The following is a 19,095-nucleotide window of genomic DNA, read 5'->3' on the forward strand; positions in this document are numbered from 1 at the left end:
AGATTTGATTTGACTCATTCATTGACGAGGGAATCGGTCACTGTGCGAGCTCCTTGTTTCAGGTGCATTAACATAGGAAGGTTAGCAAAAGATTGCTACATTAGATACGTATTATACAAAACCGGATAACGTCTTATAGTACAATACACCATCACATGTGGGAGTATCTTTTCTACTGGAGAGAAATAATTTGTATCTTTAACAGACAAAAGTCTCTGACATAACATGTAACTTTACTACATTTAGGACCTTTATTCAGTAGTGAACAGTGAATTGAACAAACCCCTTTTCCCTTAAGTAATTCTTGAGAGGGCATGTTTAACAGTTGCCACATAGGCCTTTGAAAAGACATGACAATCTTTTGGTCTTATTTTCAAGTTTTGGATGATTTTTCTTAACATTGGAAGAGTCCAGTAGCTTTTCAGGATTTTCCAGCTGGTAATATTGAAGCTGGATCTCGAACTGAAGTATCTCTCATAAATATCCACCATGGATGAGCCCTGTGGCCAAGATTTGGGGGAATTCAGCAACAGCGTCTTTTAGATCACATCACCGTCGTCTGCCTTTGTAAGTCTAAGTGAGTCTGAGCTTGGTTTTCCAGTTTCATGTTTGTTCAATTATTAAAACACTTCTAAACCACTCAAAATTGACTATTCCTCCTCTTTTGTTTCCTTCAAAGTAGTGGGGTGGGCTCTAAGACAAAGGCTCTGGAAGCCCAGCTAGAAATCTGATTCTTTAGCATTTGTAGCAGCTGTTTTCTCGGTAAGATTTCTTCCCCAGTTTATGGGGTTTTGTAGTTGTTGCTGTTAATTTAGGAGGTTGCAGTCACCAAATGTGGGAATTGCAATTGTTGATGGTCTCCTAGTTTTAGAATGATTAGCTCGAGCTCTTCAGGTTTGGAGACCAAGTCCAGTTCTCTGCCCGTGGTGCTTTGTTCAGCCTCATGTAATTCACTGCAGGTTTGGTGGCACTGCTTTCCTCTCCTGTGAGCTAATCTTGAGGAAAGACTTCAGTGTTACGTTTAGGGAATAAATGGAAAGTAGCTGTGTGGCTGGTTTAATGTTCCACTAAGGCATTCATTCGGAAGCTTGCCTGTGTTTGAGGTGATAGGCCCCTATTATGTTAAGGTGGCAGAAAACTTAACTAGCCCATCAACAAGTTTATTCTAGAAACTGAAACCAGAATAGGTACGAGAGTACAGTTTTATTTTTAGGTAAGAGAAAGGGTCTCGGTTTTGCTCCATTTAAAGAAAACTAAATTGAAATTTATATATAGGCACTCTAATGAACACTTTCCATGATTATCTCACCAAATCCTCAACAAGTCCATGAAGTAGATCCTATGATTGTCCCCATTTTACAGATGAGGAAACTCAGGTCCAGAGAGGTTAAGCACGCTGACGGGGATTCACAGGCAGAGCTAAGATTAGATGGATCCAGGCCAACTGATTACAGGCCTGCTGTTGTGAAAGGTGGATGATACCACCCCTCCCAGATGCTGCTGGGATAGAGAAAGCACATAGAAAATTAGCCCACATCCTGTTTTCTAGTCTCAGCTCTGGCATTAACTGTCTTTGCAATTCTAGACGAGTCATCTAATCTCTCTGGGCCTCCATTTCCCTCCATAATATGAAGGGTAGAAACAATTTGGATTGGATGTTCTCTGGGGTTCCTTCCAACTGTGAAGTTTTCCGATTCTATAATTGCACCCTGGCCTTGGAGGTGCACATGCCCTCCTCCAACCCCCAACCCACACACATGCACGCTGCTTCCCAAGGCAAAAAGCTAATCCTGCTGAAACTGCTCACTGCAATTGGATGCTAAACTCCAGACCTCCCCAAATCCTATTATTTACAGCAGCCCCTGAGGAACACACAAGACTTTTACAATCTGGCAAGCCAGTTCTTTAAAATAAATGAGAATGGGGTATGATTTTTAGGGAGTAAAACATTAATACCAAAAGAAAAATACTCAAAACAAATGAGGCTCTCTCTTTAAATCATCTCTTGTCTACAGTGTTACCTTGACAACTTAGCTTTGGTTCTTTAGATACTGGGTTTTCAGTGTGGGAAAAGAGGCTTGTCCTCTTCGTATCTTTAGAGATTTCCTCTTGTCTTATGGAAAAAGAAAATGTCAAAGGTGGACCACAAAAGCCAGCAGAATGTACACAGGACATCTTGATGGAGTGGCATCCAGAAATAATCACAGGTGCACAGAATTAAGACGCATTCTGATGAAAGGTACATTCTTTTCTCCTTTCTATATCCTATAATCATAACACACATTGCAACAGCCTGTAAAGTGTTACATTTTTGGACCAGTCCACTTATAGAGCAAAGAATAAGGAAAGTGCCTGAAAAATAATTGCATTATTTTTAGTCGCAGCAGCCATAGATGCACACATCAGGATGACGGGACAACTCTGAAGTACAGAACTGGCCTGGAAATGCTAAAAATACTGTTGCCCCTCCAGCAGTTGAAATTTTGAGCAAAGACTCAGGCAAACCCATGTAGGGAGATCCAATTAGAACTCACATCTCTCAGCTGTAATAGGCTCGTTATCAGCACTGGCAAGAACTCAGGGGGCTACTGGGGGTCAGCCAGGAATGTGAACGGAAGGAGCCAGCTCAAAAGGGGCAGTGTGGAGCAGCAGAAAGAGAAGACTTATCTCCAGCATCTAGCACCACAGAGCTGAGCCTGTGTGGAGAATGGCTGAGCAACCCGAATTGGTTCTAGAAGTAGTTTCCTTTGTGGCTGTGAATGTGAGCCCAGCAGACGCCGTGAGCGTTGGTGCAGGGGAGCGAGTCCGTGCTTGACACATGTGTTTCCCATTGATAGCTGGAGACAGCCCAGTAGCTCCGAGTTGGCCTGACAAAGCCGTATTGAAGCACAGACAGAGTACGGTTTCAAAGCAGTCAGAAAAAGAACGGGAATGCTGTTCAGGAAATTCTTCAGGCATGGGCAGGGACTTGGCTGCAGTTCTACAGTTGGAAAATCTGACTGGGGCAGCTTCTGAACACGGGCTGGGCCTGCTCACACTCGGCAGGCCAGTCGGACGCCTCCTTCAGAGTCTCTGCGCACACTCCCGGATTGAGGGCGATTTTCACCAGCTGTCTTGGGAAGCAGAAAAGAGAGGTAGGGTGCGGTTACCTTCTTGCATTTCCACACTTCTTTTCACTTTGTAAGCCTGCTGTTTGTTTGCACGTCCTGAGTTTTCGAGTGTGTGTGTGTGTAACTTAGAACGTCATCGCTTAATCATTTGGTGTGGAGTTGTAATCTTTTCTTTCTCCCAGCTCCCTTCAAGATCTGATTTTCAGCAAGGCAGAGACACTTCTGAAAGTTAGAATTTAGCTGGCAACTTGATGTGAAAAGAAAAGTATGTGAGTTTGTGTCGTGTCGCCCTGCTCCAACCTTCTGGAACTTTTCTGTGTGTAAGGACAGTTAATTGGCAGGAAAGATAATTGTAGATGAAACTGTTCTTTGCTTCATAAGAATTTTGAAAGGCGCATTTTTAGCAGAAAATGGCTCTCATTTTAGGAGGTAATCAGAGTTTGAAGTTTCTATTTTGGATAAGACTTGCAGAGTGTGGGAGGAAGTATGTATGCATGAATTCCTGGCCTCTTGTATTATTACATGGAATTGTGATGGTCATTAAGGAGTCCAGTGATCTATTTGACTAGAAATATACTGGATCAACATTTGTGATTCTGTTTTTATAATAATTTTCAATTTTTTTCTGAGTTGAAGGAATAACTGGCAGTTTTTCTCTAAAAAAAAACACTTTTGTATTTTTATGAATAGAAAACTAGAGAGTAACAGAAAATAGTGGTTTACTCAAAATCATTGTTAAAAGATACAGGCATAATAGTGTGATTTTTATTTCATTGATCTCGTTTTATACCTTCCTGAAGAGTACTTTTTTAAAAAAATCAAATTTAAATAACTCTTTCTCACACATATCAGCTATAATGCAGTAGAGATTTTCACCCCTACTAGGAAAGCTATATACCTTCCTACATGCTTAGCATTTAGAAAATATACAAAATAACGTAATAGTATTTAAGAAGCTGGTTCAGTTCAGAAGGAGCTCAGCTGAATCTCACTACAGCTTTCTGAATCCTGGCAAGGCAGTCAGTGACAACAGTGGTGTTTTCCAAAGGGGTTTGGCCAAAAGTCTGGTTGGGAAAACAGATGAATGAATGGATTCTTGGATACTTCTTGAATAGCAGAAAAGTAGCTAGAGCTCTTAGGGTGTACCTCTATAAAAACAGGTGTGTGTTTACTTTAGTTCTAAAATCTCTCAACAAGTAGCTAATAGTAGAGAGTAAGATTAATGGGTGTAGGAGGAGAGCAGTGTGGGAGTTTCTCATCTTTCTCTGTGTAGGACCTACGATGAGTGGGCAGGCATTGTGTCCTGTTGTTATCCAGTTGGCATCCAACCAACAATTTTATTTTCTCCCCAGTTTTCCACTTGGAGGAGGGAATTTGGGAAATGACCTGCAACAGGTTTTCATATTCTAAGAGATGACACACAAAACTTTTCTTCATCAACCTCATCTTTGTGTTGGGTTGGGATGGGGAGAGTTTGGGAACCGTAGGACATGAATAAGAAAGGGGTTCTGTTGGAAGTCAGGAGAGAGAGTGGCTACACTGTGTGTTTTTCCTAAGTGCCTATTGAGTGAGCAAAATGCCGAGATAGACTAGGAACTGACCTGAACTGTAGCCAAGCCCACTGCCAGTGAAAAAGGAGACGCAAGGGAGCTCTAATGTCATACTCCTCTAAATTTAGTGCGTGGCAAGCATTGAGCAGAACAGGCGTGAAATGGCAACTACAGGTTGCAGGATTACGAGCTGTAGTGCCTAAAATTTGCAAGAACTCTGTAGTTCCCCTCTTTAGAAGCATAGGAGGGAAAAAAATCAAGCTCCCTTGACTTTTTGAAAAGAAAGAAAGAAAGAAACAAAACTGAGTGGAGGGTAGAGGAATCCAGGGCAGAGGTGCCGGCAACGTGGAGAGAGGTGTGGCCATACCTCAAACTCGGCAGCCAGGGCAGAGGGGATGTCGGGCGTCAGTGGCCAGATCTAAAATACAGTCTCGATACAGCAAAAACCAGCAGGCAATGATTTGTTTGATTTGAAGTGTGTGGATAAACCATGGCCTCAGTGCAGAAAATTATTTCACCCTCTTCACAATAGGAGACCCCATGGTCAGGCTGTCCTGCTGTGACTTCTGGAAGTAATCAGAAAGCACATTTTGTAAGAATGGCATTGCCCAAGGGTTCAGATTTCCTAAGCAAGGAGGGCCCAGGCCCTTAAGGCCTTATTTTTAACTCTTATTTGTTCCGTCCAGAGATATTCCTGCAGGGTGGATGTTGAGTGAAGGCGCCAGCTGGAGGTGGGTCAGTGATCGCAGTGAGCAAAACTTGTTGAAGGCTCTGCACTTTGTTATTAAGACAAATTCTTGAAAAGGAATATAAAATGTTATATATGCTTTATTTTAATGAATGAATTTCTTTAAATTATATTTATTTATATTATTTTAAAAACCATCCCCGAGGGAGTGTACCACATTGTTGGTGGAGCTATTTTTAATATTTGTTTCATAATAGAGGGAGGTTCCTGGGATCATGGATTTCACCCTCTGGAAGGGGTTCAGGCTATTCTGTAGTTCAGAATTTCTTGAGCTTCACTAATATAGCAACTCCTTTTAACAGCAGTGGAAAAAAGATCCATGCGTCCGTTGTTGATTTTGTTATTCTATTGTCATTTAAATATGTACAAACCAAAAATACCCACTTAGATATTATCCCTAGAAGCGAAGATATTACCTCTGTTTTAATCATTGTTGCACAGCTATAACACTAAAACAATTGTATGAATTAAATACAAAAGAAAAACTACATAATAGTAATATTCAGATTATCAAAATTGGTTTCTTACGTAGAGGTTTACTAGAGTTTAATAAAGCTTTCATCATGAACATGGGACTGACAGTTACCTGGAGGTTATTTTTATTTCAGTGCATTCATATTCCTGCCTTTTGGACAGACACTTGATTCTTTCATGACTTTTTTGTCCTTAGATCTACTTTCACTTGCTGCCATCATGTCCTTCGACCTGCACCTGCAGGGAATGTGCCATTTTGTGTTATAACACACTCTGTTCCTTTCTCATTATTTGTGACAGAATGGCATCACTTGTTGCCAACAAGATCATACAGTGAAGACAAACTCAGACACCCAAACTGTGCAGTAGTAGCCAGTGGTCGTACCTCAGATCTACATTTGCTAGGACAGAATTCACATAAATAAAATAAGCACATCAAAAGCAAAGAAAAATACAGGAACAGATTTGGTAGAGAACTCTCAGACCCCAGGTGACTTGGGCACCCCTCCTTAAGAGATGCTGATCATGGCCCGTTCTGTTCCCTGGAGGAACCCCTGTGGAACTCTGGGGGGGAACAGCCCTGAAAACACCCGGTCTGCATTTCTGATGTTGGCCAGCCACTTTTATTTGTTGCATACATATATTGAGGCTTTGCAATGTACTTCATTTGGAAAGAGTTTTAATGCTGTTGTCAGTGAAGATGACATTGGACGGCGAGTGCCAGAAGTTTATGCCCACAGCAGCTTAAATGTGTAAGAGCTCACTTTTGCACGTACAGATGAGGACCACACCTAGACAGTCCAGGACAGTAGCAGCAGGTGAGCAGTGTCCCCGAGGACCAGAGATTCCTTTCTGTCCCACCATCCTCAGCCTTTGAGCTCAACTCCCCACGCTCATCTCTATGTGTCATGTTCAGGTCGGGGCAATGGTGGCAGGACAGGAAGGTGATAAATATTTAGCCTCATCAGCCTTGCCCCTTTTCACCCCTCCCATATAGACTTCCCCTAGTGTCTCAGACTACCCAACCAGAATTGGCCCCATGGCCACGTGCTCACTGGCCCCATGGAATGATATTACCATGAGAGATTTAGGCCAATTAATTATGTCCCACCTTCTGAGTGTGGACTAGGAGCCCACAGATTCAGATCAAGGGCTTTCTGCCTAATAATGAACAGAATTCTCATAGCAGCGAACAGCAGGGAGGATGTCTGTGGGGCAGACATGGATAGTTTGGGCCAGAAATGCTTAAAAAAAAATGAATCAATGAACAAGTACATTTGAAAAACACTGCTCTAATAATCCGTTTCTTCCATTGTAAAGAAGTGGACCCTGAGACCAGAAAAGAACACAGGCAGTCTGAGAGGGTAATGCTTCTTGTTCCTTGACTCTGAGTCCGGCGTGGACTGCATGTTATATGCATGGCTCAGTAACAGCTGAGTGATTCTTCGGAAGCCATGCTAGAGACAGTAACATTGCAGTGGAATCTTACTGTTAGACAGTCCCTCAGAAATTACCTGGTCCCATTGTTTCTCAAAGTCTCCTGAATTAGCATTTCTGAGATTAGAATTAAGAAGTGCTCTATTTTTAAAAGTTCCCTGAGTGACTGTGTTGAAGCCAGTAAGACACTGGTCCACAGACTGAGTTTGTTTAATGTAGTTATGGCTAAATCATTGTCCACTGCAGGGTTCCATTTGTAACTATGTTCACAGATGCCAGCCAGATGTGATGACAGAGAACCTCCCTACACTGAAGCAGCTGGGAGCGTTGTTTCTCATCTCAAACCTCCCCAGATTGGGCCAAATCCGTGTCCCTGTACTTTGTAACCCATGTCGTAATCTCTAAAACTATATAGGCTACTGTCATAGTCCTTAAATTACATTTGAGGGTGGTAGTGGTTCTTGGTGCAGAGCTGAGGTGAAGAGAAGGTAGAGGTGGTCAGAAGGTGGTCATAGGTCCTGACTCCACTGGTAGCTGGATCTCAGTTTTCCCATCCGTGAAATGGAATCAGATTTTCTATTTCTCATAATCTATGGTTTTTATAATCCCTCAACTCTCCTATTTCTGTATGGATGTCTTAGTTGAATTATTTCACCTATTCCCGCACCAATATCTTTTAACATTCCAGTTAGCATCCTTCTGACAAAAATTCAGTTCCCTGCTCTCAATTGCAGTCATCTGACATGTCATGTGCCCCTTGACCCCATGGAATGATGTTACCATGAACAGGACACCATGCAGCTGTTAACCCAAAGGGAAAAGGATAATTGTAAGGGAGAAAGCACAGTAAGAAAGAAGAATGGGAGGTGGGAGTGATCTTGCAGCAGAAGAAGAGTGATTACTGTGTTTCCCCGAAAATACGACCTAGCCGGACAATCAGCTCTAATGCATCTTTTGGAGCAAAAATTAGTATAAGACCCAGTCTTATTTTACTATAATATAAGACCTGATCTTATATAATACATAATATAATATAATATAATATAATATAATATAATATAATATAATATAATATAATATAATATAATATAATACCGGGTCTTATACGACTGGGTGTTACATAATATAATATAAGACCGGGTCTTATATTAATTTTTCCTCCAAAAGACGCATTACAGTTGATTGTCCAGCTAGGTCTTATTTTCGGGGAAACAGGGCATATTGTAAACTGAGCCCAGGCTCCGAGGCAGACAACCCAGGACTGTGATCCTGGCTGTGTGACGTTGGACAAGTTACGTCATCTCCATGTGCATAGTTGTATCATCTTGAAAATGGACATGGTAGTATCTACCTCATAGTGTGATGTGAGATTGTGCGTGTAACCCACTTAGCATGGTGCCTTGCACACAGTAAGGAGTTAAGTATTTTAGCTATCTATACTTAATATTAACTGAGTCAGCATGAGCCACGTTGACAAAGAATGCAATAGGCAGATCAAGATACAATGAAGACTTGAGGCAATCAGCAGAGGAGAGAATGTTTCACACGGAATCGTCCAGGTTACTTTTTCTGTGTTGCCTAAATTTCTCTGCAGATTCCCCTGTCTTCTTTCTTTCACCTTTGCAGCTACACCGAAAGGCAGTCATCTTCATTACAGCTTCACATTCTTGTTGTCAAGTTTGAACCGTCTTATGTAAAGGAAGCCACGTAAGCTGTGGCCCCAGGGTTGTCTGTCAGACAGGTCGGCAGGACTGGGTGAGGGACGTGTGTCCACGGTTCACTAAGTGTGTAAGTCCTGTGAGGTCAGTTTGCTTGGAAGTCTCTGCTGGTGGTTGTCCTAATGGAGCTCTGGATATACGGGTGGGTGTGGAATGATGACTTTTTTCTCCTTTTAAAACCAATAATGCGATGACACCTATTTAAAGCAAGCACAGCTTCCAGATAAAAAACTACATTGCCATGGATTAGAAACTCTCTTTGTTCAAAACACTTTCCCTGGCCGGAGTGATAGGATCAGACTCTTGTCAGCACCCTGACTTCTGAGTAATACGTGTCTGAACTTCTGAAACCCTGTAGTTACTTGCTGGGGTTGAGGTATTCAGCCACTGAAACTCCTCTCATTAAAGCTCAAGTAAATAAATTCCAGGGTTCATTCCTTTCTCCAGGCAGATCAGTCAGCACCACCCCATTGTCTTAACTCTGGTTGGGGTTGTGGTACTGGGCCTGATGCATTCCATGAGAGCAGACTGCTTAGAGCCTGGAGACAGCTGATCCTTTCTTGCCTGTTCTTCTACCATCTCTCTTGTTCTGACTCCTCCTAGCTCTTTCCCTCTATTTTTCATTCTGTTCCATCTTCCTGTTGCCTGTTTTTCTCTCTCTTGTTTGTGTAGTATGTGTCTCCTGAAGTCATCTGCTGCTCTCATTGGTCAGGAGTGTTGGTAATAGACCGGAGTCTGGACAGCATAACTTTGACCATGTAATGACAAACATTAACTCCTAAAGTTGGCCATGACCATGGAAGATTTGGGGCCTCACTTCTGGGTCACGTGCCCACTGGAGTTTCCCAGGCAGAGGCAGGTCACAGACTAGCAATCCGAGGGCTGGCCTCTAGGCACATTTTGGTTCATTATGTTTGTGGGTTTTTGTTGTTGTTGTTGTTTTTTGTTTTTTGTTTTAATTGACTTAGTTACAAAGTATTTAAACATATTGAGATATTACGTACAACTCTAGAAAAAGCTGAAGATGGGCATCCCCGGTCTGATTTCACACAGCGTGGCAGTTGGTGGGATCTGGGCAGTTCCTGTTCCTGAGTAGGTGTGTATCGACTTCATCCACTGGCTCCACCTTCCTTATCTGTAGGTGTTGACATTAATAAGCTCTCAACTCATCTGACCCTCAGAATGTGGAAAATTCGAGTGACCATTTGTTCAGTTGTTTCAAGGGTGGTGCATATAGTACCATTCTAGATGCATAGGAGAGAAGGTCAGGTATTATGACTTGATTCTCTTAGAGGACAGTGTTGAGATGGGATAAGTATCTACCAAGAAGAAATGCAGTAAGCAGCACGGTGGTCAAGAGCCCAAGTCTCAGAGTCAGAGATTCCTTGGAAAATCACATCATATGATTATACATAAGATTACAAATTTTAAATGTCATAGAATCCAGAACAGTCCCTGCCTCTGGGGATGGGGGTTGATTAGGAAGGGGCATGAGGGAACTTTCTAGGGTGATGGAAATAGTCCCTATCTTGATTGAATATTGTTTATACAGATGTACAGATTCATAAAACTTGAGCTGGATAGTTAGTATATGTGAATTTCACTGTAAGTGAGATATACCTCAACAGACATATGTGAAGGCATACGAGGTGCTTATCCAACTGTATAATAACGTTTTAGGTATTATTGTTATCATGCTTGTTTCTAGACACTTGGATTTAAAAAATAATAACATGACTAAAAATGAGGTGATGAGCATTTCCTTTCAGACCACAGATTTCATTGCAAGTGTTTGAGAGCTTAGGTAATAGTTAAAGATCCTTACCGAACACAATCGTCAGGAGAGAATCTACTGGATCAATGCTAATTTTATAGAACTATCGAATCACTATAAAAGGATGTATCTAATTTGTTGTAGCTGTTTTTCATGATGTGGTAAAAGCTTATAAGTTTCAGAGACATATCAAAGATGGTTTATTACCTGGGGGAAAATGCCTATAGAGAGAGTAATATGCACCCTGGCTGAATTATAGTAGTTGCTCAATAAGTATTTGATGAATCGACTTGAAATTAATACCCATGTTGAGAAATACTAGCTAAAACTGTTAACAAAAGATTTTTTGAATCAGTAACCATGCTGTTCTGACCACAAATATACATACATCTGGAAGCATTTAACATAGGAATTGAGAGAACAGTTTTTTCAGCCAGGTACTCTGGGTTCAAATTCTTGCTATGTCTTTAACAAGCTGAGTGAGTTTGGGTAGGTTACTTAACCTCTTAGTTTCTCAGAGGCCTCTGCTGTAAAATGAGGGCAATAATAAATAATACCTACCTCATAATTATATGTCTGTGAGGATTAAACAAGTTGAGTAAAGCATTTAGAACAGTGTCTAGCACATGGCAACCATTACTCAAGTGTTTGTCATCAGTTTTAGATGCTTTTTTTTTTTTTTGTATTAGGAAACCGATGGTTTTGTTGTGATTTGCCTTTGGATATTGTTCAAAATGCATATGTGTAGTGTTTGATGAAAGTGATATCTAATAGGAGTTTAGGTTGAAAAGATTGAAGCCTGGGATTTTTAGGAAACATCCTGGGTTTTGGTTTAGCTGACTTTGGTCTTGTCACTGATTCACTCTGTGATCTTGATTCAGTCATTTCACCTCCCTGAACTGGTTTTCGCATCTGCTAAGTAATAGTTTGAACTTTGTATTGTCCATGTTCCCTTCAAGCTTTGTGTCTCATTCTTTGATCTTAAGTGTTTGTGTCGTGCTCATTGTTATATTATTACACAGCTTGGTCCCCAGGTCACAGCAAAGCTGTAGTGGCTTGACTGCAGTTGTCATTATCTGGTTCTGGTCAGAATCATCCACGGGGATTCAGGCAGCACAGACCTTGTACCACACAGGGTAGCTGGTTTCTTGAAAAGGATCTGTCTCTCCTATGAAGAAAGCTGTGAAAAGGGCTATTAAATTTACAGTCAGTTGTTTGAAATTTTTTTTTTTCTGTTCAGGAATGTTCAGTTTACATACTCTTTTCTGGCCCTGAACTTGCAACATCAAGGACCATGTTGAAAATGTGTGTGTTTTATGAACAGCCAAATCTTCAACAACTCTCAAGGTTCCTTCAAGTCTTTGGTCTGATAGCACCATCTCCATGAGGTCAGCCTTTCCCATGCTTTTCAAATGTGAAGCTGCTCTGCTCCCCACCCCACCCCCAGCACTGCTGATCCCCGTTTTCTTGCCTCTCTCTCTCTTTTTTTTTTTTTTTTTTGTCTTTTCCTCATAGCACTCATTCTGTTTAACATAAGTGTCAAACATGGTGGTCATGTTTGTTGTCTGTTTCTCCCATCACTGCCTCCTGCCACTGCCATGAGCTGAGGCATCTGTGTTGTGAGGTGATGGCCGTGTTTGTGTGCACTCCACACTAAATGCATACCTAGGTGGTGATTCTTCACACTTGCATCTCGTTGGGGAAAGCCAAGTCTGCCTCATTCTATGGGTAATGGCAAGGAGATCAGGCCTGAGTTGGAGTCTACACCCTAACCAACTGGATTCCTCCAGAGCATTCTTTCATTCTTTAGGACCTCCGTGTCTTAATTTATGAAGTAGTTTTAATACCATCGATCTCCTAGAGTGTTGTCAGAAATGTATGAGCTCATATATCTGATAATGCCTCATACAAATGTATGTGTGTGTTCCACAAATGTATTTCTGTCTGAAACTACTTCAACCGGCACTTCACAAATCTAAATCTCTAGGACAGTATGAATTAATGTTCATAATTATACTGAAGTGTCTTCTAATGCGTCAGAGATAAATATTTTGAATTTATATATAAGTGATGTACTTTGGAAGAGAACTTTAATGATATCTATAAGGAAACATATATATATGTATATAATATATACACACACACACACATGCACAAATAGACACACACACTCACACAATTTGATCTAGCAATTTAGTTTCTCAGGGCTTCTCTGAGAGATACATCTGGACATATGGGAAACATTTACGTTCCATTCCTATGGCTTTAAATAATACTCATATGCAGGAGACTTAAATGTTTAATCTCTAAGCCCGTTCTTCCCCTTGAATTCCAGATGCATTTTGAAGTGGCTTGGTGATGCCACCCCCTGGATTCTTCTGTGCATTTCAAAATCAGTGTGATGACACAGAGCTCTCTGTCTCCCCTCCACACACTCCATTTGCTCCCGCCCCATGAGCCTACTATTCTCCGAATGGTCCCCGTCCTGATGGATGGCACCTTCGTTCACCTCACTGCTCACACCGGAACTCTGGCCTTGTCCTTGACTCCTGTCCTTTCCTTGCACACACTGTATGTCTCAGGCAGCAGTGAATCCCATGAGCTCTATCTTCCAAATGGATTCCAAATACAGCAACTTGCCACTTTCTCCCTCACCTCTACCCTGGTCTGGGCTACGCTGTCTGGGCAAGAGTAGTGGTCACATGCCCCCGGTTTCTCCACGTTCATTTTCATCCCTTGCAGTCCCATTCCTTAGAGAACAGCTGGAGTGACCCGAAGTGAAAATCTGCTTCTCTCTTTCCTATCCCTCAGTTCTCTGAAAGTGACTCTCACCATCAGCACTATACCAGGCTTATACTATGGCTCACAAGACCCGGTGTACAACCCTCTGCCTGCGCTTGCAAGCTTATTGTCACACACTCTCCCTCTTGTTCACTCTGATCTAGTGACACTGCCCTTTAGACATGCCAAGGCCGCACCCACCTCACAGCCTTTGCACCTGTTGGTGCTGTTTCCTCTAACAGGACCGCACCCCCCACATGTCCTCATGCTTTACTTTCTTACTGTTAATTATTTGTATTTTAATTATTTGTATTTCTCCACTAAGAGAGGCTCTCCTTATGCTATAGACCAGAGTCTCCCTAGTCATTGTCTTTTTCCAGCTTTCCCTTTTCCTTCATAAGATTTACTCCTAGTAATAAGTATGAAAAGTTACACGTCTGTTTGTTTATCTGCTTATCATATCCTCCACTTGAAGGGAAGGTCCAAGAGGCGGGAATCTGTCCTTTCACTGCTAAATATCTAGTGCCAGCTTATAGGAAGACCCGACACGTATTTATTTTATTTGAATAAGCACTGGGAACAGAAAATTACTAGAAACCACCTCACTGTTCATCACTAAGGAGTTGGTTAGGTTAAATATCATGTATCCATGCAATTTAAAACTATGTTTCTATGAGACTATCACTATGTATGTTTTTATGGGACAATCACTATTGAGTGGACCAACCTAGATTTGGAACAATAAAGAACATACAATATGCCCTTTTGTGTAAAGAAAAGAAAAAAAATTAAACATGTGAGTATGAACTCAGTGTATATATTGAGTAAAGCATGAATATGTGTTAAATATTTCTATAGGATAAAAAAATACATATATGGTTATGGTTGCCTCTGAGGAGAGAAGCTAAAAGTGTGAATGAAAAAGGGATTTTCTTAAATGTATGTTCTTTGGTTCTTTTAAATACATGCACTTGTCTAATTTTTTTTCAGTGTAAAATGTTCAAAACTTACATAATCAAATTCTTAGAAAACTAAAATATGGAATACCTAACTTTTAAATTAATCAAAATATTTGTTTAAAGAGAACATGATGTTCCTGGATCATTTCGCATAAGTATTAGGTTAGTACAAAAATAATTGTGGTTTCAAATGTTAAGTGCAAAACATGCAATTACTAATAGTTATTTACTGTCCTGGATGAATTTTACAAGGAAAAAAATGTTCATCGTTACATCAAAAGTAAAAATGATGAGTTTGTTACAATTTTCTAAATTGTGCCAAGCATTAGTAATCCAAGACTAATGCCTTGTATGGATGCCTGAATGAAAACAATCCTTGAAAGCAGATAGTTTTCAATCAGAGACCTCAAAATTAACATGGCTAATGGAAAACTGTTTATATGCCAAAACAATCCAAAATGACTCAGATTCCATAACAAACTCTAAAAACGGCGAGGAGCCTGTGAGGTAACTGCCTTCCACTATTTATGTGAACTGGTTACAATCATATACAATGACGAAATTCATGTTTACTTTTAAATGTATTGGAAATTTTCACGTACCGCGTCATCACCAACAAACCCTAGCTCACTTGATTTGTAGCACTTGTCTTATTTCTAAATAAGATAATATAGTTATTCATCTGGCTGATAACGTAATTCTTTACTCCCTACCATGACCTGTAAGGTGCAGCCCCACAGCCTCTCTCTATAAGCTTGTTCCACCTCTACACCTCACCTTAATTGTCACTTGGTCAGAATGACCAGTGTGGGCCTTCATGGAATCCTGTTTTCTTCCTGGCACCTAACTTTAGTTCTAATAGTTTCCTCCATTTACTTGTTTATTGTCCATCTCTCCCATTAAACACAAGCTTGATGAAAGCAGAAATACAATCATATTCATCCATTTGAAGACCTAGGTATCTCCAGGATCCACTGTGGTACTTAGCACATGGCGGATGAGAAAAACAATTTTTTTTTCCTGTTGAAAACAGATCCAGACTGGGAATTTTCTGGAAGGCCCAGTCTGTTTTGCCATGTTTCTTCCCCCACAATATATAACATAGTGTTACACTCATTAGCACTCCCCTAAGTTCCCTTATAGAACAAGGTATTATGAAGCCTGGTGGGTGGAAGAGTCCAGCAAGCATTTGTGAAATGCTTCCCTGTTCTCAGCTCTACCCCATTAGTAGAGAAGACCATGGCCCATAAAGTTTTACAGGCCCCAAAGAAAAATCACCAGGAAACTTGATGGCATTGACATGTCTTTAGAAGGTTACTGATTGTTTTTTAATCGCCCCTCAAAACATAATGCATTCTCGCACAGCAGGTTGATAATGCAGATACTGTCACTGTTTTCCAGATATTTTATTTGGAAGGAAAACACTTGTTTTTCTCCTGAAGAAGAACCCTGCTGAAATAAAGCACTGAGTGCAGACAAAAAGTGATGGCTTCAAACAGTATGATTCTAGAATATGTATGCAGCCTCCCAACGTGTGCCCGCTGTGTATGTTTCTGCCCCAAGACCTTCCATCATTCATGTATCAACTGATGCAATGTTGGAAGAGGGAAAAGTATAAGATTCTCTAGTAGCTGGTTGGTACTGGCCAGATTTAGGATGGGAAGGTAACATGGTATAAAATCTCTGACCACTTGAGTCTGATCAGGCCGGCTTCTGCATTAAGATGTCAAAGGCTTGTCAAAGAGGTGGGACCCATCACCTTGAAGCTCAGTGTGGTTAAACTGGGCATCGAATGCAGCTTCCTTAATTAGAGGAGCAGCAGCTGCAGGGGCCAGGGGCCACTTAGGCTGGGCCTGACTCAGGGATCCTTGTGACAATTTCACAGCAACCACGCGCTTTGTGCAAATCCCTCTGTGGCTCCTATGTCTGATGCTGGGCATTTGTGAGGCCATTGGAAAAGCTTGTCTAGGCATCAGACAGTCACAGCAGGGCTGCTGGTGGCTGCAGTGCAGAAGGGACACAAGGTCACACAGCCTAAGGAGAGGTCCTTCCCAAGTCCAAGTCATAAAAGTGGATCTTCTCCTTGAGACTGTCACATTAAATTAGCACCAGGCCTGGATTCTAGAATGGTATGTGATTCCAGGTATGATGATTTGAAAGAGGTTATGGCTCTCAAAATCATGTTTTAATAATACGCCCACCCAGATCACCTTCCTTGGAAACCCTACATCTATTATATTTGGCAACTGTAATTAGCCCATTATTATAGGTGGTTATTATGTTACGACATTGCCTTGACTATTGGTATCATAGTTCCTTCTTATCTAGTGGCAAAATGACAGAAAGTTTCACTATATTCATTCTTTGGGGAATGTAATCCTATTGCATTTTGTATGCAAGAAACAGATTATCTTTAAGTCACCTGAATTTGTTTATAAACAGGTGAACACTGAAAATAGCCTCAGGAAAGAATACAGTAATCTTTTGGATTTCAGCCTAGTTAATGTGAGTATAATTGCATGCATCTTTGGAAAGGGAGGCAAGTATAAGTTTTCATTCCTTTGTTTCTAATCTTATAGCTGTTTACTTATGGCTGGAGTATACACTTTGCTATTTAGCATTTGCTTTATTTTTATTCACTCATTGAACAAATGTATACTAAGTTAGACAGACAGATAGACAGACAGACAGACAGATAAACAGAATTACATACACACACATACATACACATATCATTGTTTAGGTGCCATTGGCGTTGAAAAGTTTTAAATACTTAGAAAAAATTAGGAAATCTTTAGAGAAATGATATATATGACTAAAATATGTTGTGTAATAATGTAAAGTTGTTCCCAAAATCTGATGAAAAGTATTCCTGTCTTGTAATTCTCAAGAAAAAAAGGTGAATTTGAATACAGAGACTCCTTTTTAAAATTCGCATGCCGATACACCCCCTCAAATGCAAGAAAGCTTCCTAGAGGGACATGTTAGATGGGTTGAAATTCATTTTGCTGAATTATTCAACTTTTGGGAGTGTTTTGAGGTATGATTGGTATAGAAACAGGGGGAAAAAAGATTGTTGTAAACCATCAAACAACAAATACTTATTCTGCCCCTACGTGGTCTGGCATTGCTGCTATTATAAATCAGATTATCACTCCCTTGTTTCCAATCTGCCATAGGCTTTCAGGGCCTTCTCAATAACATCTGACTTTTCAATATGGCCTCCAAAGCCCAGCGTCATCTGACTCTAGCCAGCGTTTTCAGCTCATGCCCTTCTCCACTTCACTCACTGCAGCCAATCACACAGACTTTGCTCACACGGGGCATTTGCTTTCTTTCCTCTGCCTGGAACACTTTTTACCCCAGCCTTTGCCTTGCTGTCTTTTTCTTATCCTTCACGTCTCAGCTTAAATGTTACATCCTCAGAAAGCTCTCTTTTGATGAGTCTGAAAAGTACCTTCCATCCTGTGATGCTCTCTTTAACATCACCATATATATATATTTCAGTGTAGGTATTGTTTCTTTATGCATGTACTGTTCATTGTTCCCCAACCACCTAGGCTGTGAGCATCATAAAGGCAAGGTAATTCTTTCTGTGGTATCCTGAAACCCTTCACACAGTATATAGAATTTGATCAATGATCAGTAATTATTTGATGAGGGAGTAGATGGACGAAAGACATTTAGACACATCCAGTCTGAGATGGGAACGGGTTAACATGGTAAGTTGAATTGCATTCTCGTAGAAGCATAAAGTGCAAGTATGACACTAAGCATTGTTTCTGAGATGAGAGAGAGAACACTAACTCATATTGTGAATCTGTTAGAAAGAAACACAGAGGAGAGTTTGGAAAGTCTGATAGTAATCAAAGATATCGAAAAGAAGCCCTGGGCCTGCAGTGTCCTGACTGCCAAAGAAGAAGGTGGGAGGGAGAAGTTGTCAAAGCGTCAAGCTTCAGAAGGCTCAAGGAAAATGGACATTAAGAAAAGTACATTAAATTTTGATCAGGGACATCACGAGAGGTTTTTGAATGGCCTATGTCAGTAGATGGTTGAGATTCTGAGATTCTGAGGATTTGCCAATGATCTGGGAACCCTGGGCATCAATGAGAGTAAAATTAGGGAACATGTAGAGAGGATAATAAAGGTAAGCTAAGTTTTTTTGTTTGTTTGTTTTAATATGGCAGAATATGGCAGAAAAGATCTATGCTCATTGAAAAACCAAGACTGCAAAGAACATAATATACAATATACTCCTGAGAGAGGATGATGGAAAGGAAAGATCCAGGGTAGCAATGCAGCGAAAATGTGAAAGGTAGCAAAGTACTGTGTTTCCCCAAAAATAAGACCTAGCCGGACAATCATCTCTAATGCATCTTTTGGAGCAAAAATTAATATAAGACCCGGTCTTATTTTACTATAAAACCGGGTCTTATATAACATAACATAATAATATAAAATAATATAATATAATAATATAATATTAATATGATATGATATAATATATAAAACCAGGTCTTCTATTAATTTTTGCTCCAAAAAAT

At 40.6% G+C, this 19,095-nt stretch overlaps 1 protein-coding gene across 4 annotated transcripts in view; it reads left to right on the plus strand.

Moving 5' to 3' along the window:
* Nucleotides 1-19,095, plus strand: part of SGCD (sarcoglycan delta) — an 827,683-nt gene that overhangs the window by 460,212 nt on the left and 348,376 nt on the right. Inside the window, exon 1 of one of the 4 annotated variants that reach the window (XM_019750404.2) lies at nucleotides 2,736-3,134. The exons of 2 other annotated variants lie outside the window; for them this stretch is intronic. The gene's annotated coding sequence lies outside the window, so the exon portion shown is untranslated. Of the gene's footprint in view, nucleotides 1-2,735; nucleotides 3,135-12,075; nucleotides 12,200-19,095 lie in introns of those variants that run through there. One more of the 4 variants, XM_074313833.1, reaches the window with a different exon arrangement.

The sequence above is a fragment of the Rhinolophus sinicus genome, linkage group LG10 (assembly GCF_036562045.2).
Source record: "Rhinolophus sinicus isolate RSC01 linkage group LG10, ASM3656204v1, whole genome shotgun sequence".
Taxonomy (NCBI): domain Eukaryota; kingdom Metazoa; phylum Chordata; class Mammalia; order Chiroptera; family Rhinolophidae; genus Rhinolophus; species Rhinolophus sinicus.